Raw genomic sequence first — 3,484 nt, 5'->3', positions numbered from 1 at the left:
AGTTATGAAACTTTGTTGAATTTGTATATGCAACACTATAGAAATGCTTTGTGGACGCAACTCCGAAACCGCTCACCGGATTTCATTCAAATTGTGTAGGATTGTGTAGTTGATCATATTGCGCCACCATTTTGATTCGACAAATTTTACAGGAGTTATGGGGACTTTTGTGCTTCAACTTTTTTTGCGGCGGTGGGGGACATGGCTACGTGTAGCAATCTTGTTAACTATTATTAATTTTATTTTACAACTGTTAAAACCATACTCGTTATTCTTAATAATGAATTTATTCATTCTAAATACATGTACAGTTATTTTCTCCAATGTACATTTCAGTGTATTACCTGCTAAATGCCTTCACTGCAGAAGGATCATTAATTAAGTGACTACTTGTCATGTGTGACCTATTCTCCATTGGACGGTCTTTTATTAAAGGTTTGACTGTATATTACTTTTGATGCTATTTCCCGTGAATAGTACATGTATCTTAATGGTTTCGTAGGATACTTACATTAGGTCGACGTAACTATGAATTTTTCCCACTTGGCTATGAATTCATCGTGCACACTAGACTAGTAGTCCCGAGTTTCCACAACTTCCCTCTTTTTTTTTGTCTCTTTTTATCGCTATCGGCCACTTCTTCCTTACGCTTTTGTTTGGTTGGACTGCAATATGCGCAACGCCATCTACTTCTGCTGCAAAGGGAACAACTGCAAAAATATAGTCCCTTCAGTCCATAAGCGCTCGCCTATGAAACACATATACACTAGTACTATATTGGTAGTTCTTTTATCGCGGGGTATAGAGGATATATTATAATGAAAAATTATCACGTTTTACTGTATTCCAGAAGCAGCATATGTCAAGATAAATGACAATAGAGCATTTTACTGTCAGTAACTTGTGTTCAAGTAGAAAAAAAATCATCGAATTCTCATCTTTAGTTTTTGTAATAAAAGTATTTATGTATATCGTCATGATCTTTGGATTCAAACGGAGATTTACAGAAATAAATTTCTTAAATCATTTTAAAATATCTAGCATTCGTAAAGTCGGTAAAACATTTTCTATTTCTGCTGTCTTACTGGTCCAAGGGGATTTGATTAGTTTTATCTATCCATTGGTCCCTATTAGAGAGGCCCACTATTTAGGTTGGGCTGAAATTGACCAGTACCGGTTACATGTAAGTGTTGAAGAAAAAAAGAGAGAGATGTGGGACATTTGGATTCGAAAATCTCGCTTGATTTTTCAGCTAAGGTGAGCTAAAAAGGTCATCTAAAATTAAGTAAGCATAAAGGAAAACCACATAAACATTTAGAAAGCAACAATATTAATCTATTTGCCAGCTAAAAGGTGTTAATTTCCCACACGTACCTACATTTTCAAAACATTTGTGGTTTTACTAATGATTAATTACTCTTCTCTGCTTTCTACACTTAGAGTATGGCCTTGTAAAACAGAATCCTAGCTGCTCCCCCCCCCCCCCCCCCCCCCCCCCCCCGTTCAATGCTGGTGAGTACACATCATTCAATGATATATAAAAAGAAACCATTTCTATTATAATATTTCTTATTATGGTAACCATATATCGAACTGAATCCATATGGTTTATGGACCATGACTTTTCTAAATTCAGGTATGTATACGTTTTACCAATTCATTGACGAGTACATAAGCTTACAAAATAGTATTATAATGATTGACAGGACTACACTCTGTGAATACAACGGTATTTCCACGGGACACATTATTTACATGTACATGCACTTGCTAGTGCTTACAATGAAATTGATATACGCGAATATTTGCATAACATATTATATTTTTCCAAACGCCCAAATAATGTCCTTACCCTTTGGACCTCGAAACAATTAGGAATATTCTCTTCATTGGTCAACCCTTTAGCAAGTAAGAGACTAAAGCACGAAACAGTTCGTTTCGTGTAGTGTCTACAACACTGAAAATATGATGTTAACCCTTGACCCGGAAACAAATAGAGAACTTTTCTCCATCTGTCACGTCTGACGTATAATGAGACGGAATCCTGAAATGGTACGCTTCATATATTATCCACCACATTTTCCCGTACGCATGAAGACACCCTTACGCAAGTTACTGCAACTTTGTTACAAAGGGATACAATATCCATGACAAATATTCTGGTTGTAAAATGTCAGCCACGAAGCATTTCGTTTTGAGATTTCGAATTATCTCGACCCAGCCTCAATTTGTTAATAAACGTACATCCTGTATATTGCTATATTTGTACATGTAATGGATTTCATAAAATAAGAAATTGACTCCGAGCGTGACCACATTTAAAGGTAGCAAATTGATCTTGAGCTTTAACAGTTACATAGTAATGACAGACCTTTAGTTATACAGTTACATAGTAATGACAGACCTTTAGTTATACAGTTACATAGTAATGACAGACCTTTAGTTATACAGTTACATAGTAATGACAGACCTTTAGTTATACAGTTACATAGTCCTGACAGACCTTTAGTTATACGTTTCACTGTTTATGAAGTCTCTATCTTGCTAAGTTAAAAAATATTACTTCAGTTTTTGGACAGACAACGAAACAAAGAGCAATATGAATAGAAAGACAAACAGAATAAACTCCAAATTTTGAATTTGCTCCCAGTCTTCGATCTCGGGGTATAACTATTCTCAACAAACTCTCGTGACCTATTGCATTTGGTCTGCGTTTGTCATCGTACGTTAACAATTGAACATTTTTAACTTCTTGCTAATCACGAATTCAGTTCTTTTCAAATTTGGTATGAAGCATTTTTGGGACAAGGGGGACATAAATTGTAAATTCAGGACTCTGGGGCTTTAGGGGTGGGGCAAAAACTGCCCAAAATTAACAAATTCTCAAAAATCTTCGTCTCTACAACTGCACATGTAGAAGAAAAATTAAATGCATAGTGATATGGACCAGGAAGGCCTCTACCAAAATTGTAAATTTCATGATACCCGGGGTAGCGGTTCTGCCTTGATATATATAATATTTAAAACATTTAAAAAGCATCTTCTGCAATGCTATAAATACTAAATGGATATTTATAATGAGCAGGTAGCCCTTTACCAAAATTCTAAATTTCATAATCACAGAGTAGGGGCTTTGGTTTCAGGGTAGAGCCAAAATTATTATAGTGATTATGTTTATCATTTGAAAGACTTCTTTAAGTTTGCTGATACAGTACATGTATAACAAGAGGCCCATGGGCCACATCGCTCACCTGAGTCACCTTGGTCCATATCAGAAGATTTTCCATATCTATTTGCATGTAAAACCGTAGTCCTTATTATGGCCCCAAACCTTCCCCTGGAGGCCATGGTTTTTGCAAACTTGAATCTACACTATGTCAGAAAGCTTTCATGTAAATGTGAACTTCTTTGGCCCAATGGTTCTTGAGAAGAAGATTTTTAAAGATTGTCCCTATATATTTGTATGTAAAACTTTGATCCCCTA

The 3,484-nt window shown here is 35.6% G+C and overlaps 1 long non-coding RNA gene across 2 annotated transcripts; it reads right to left on the bottom strand.

The window, feature by feature from the left end:
• Positions 1-264: 264 nt before the first annotated feature.
• LOC130046944 (uncharacterized) lies at positions 265-1,941 on the bottom strand. 2 transcript variants are annotated; one of them, XR_008796013.1, is made up of 2 exons: positions 1,853-1,941; positions 265-710 (listed from the first exon to the last, which is right to left on the bottom strand). It is a non-coding gene; the product is annotated as an uncharacterized LOC130046944 (long non-coding RNA). The 2 variants fall into 2 exon arrangements; XR_008796012.1 differs by having other exon boundaries at positions 265-695.
• Positions 1,942-3,484: the final 1,543 nt, after the last annotated feature.

The sequence above is a fragment of the Ostrea edulis genome, chromosome 6 (assembly GCF_947568905.1).
Source record: "Ostrea edulis chromosome 6, xbOstEdul1.1, whole genome shotgun sequence".
In the NCBI taxonomy this organism is placed as follows: Eukaryota; Metazoa; Mollusca; class Bivalvia; order Ostreida; family Ostreidae; genus Ostrea; species Ostrea edulis.
This window is presented reverse-complemented; position numbering and strand designations above follow the sequence as displayed.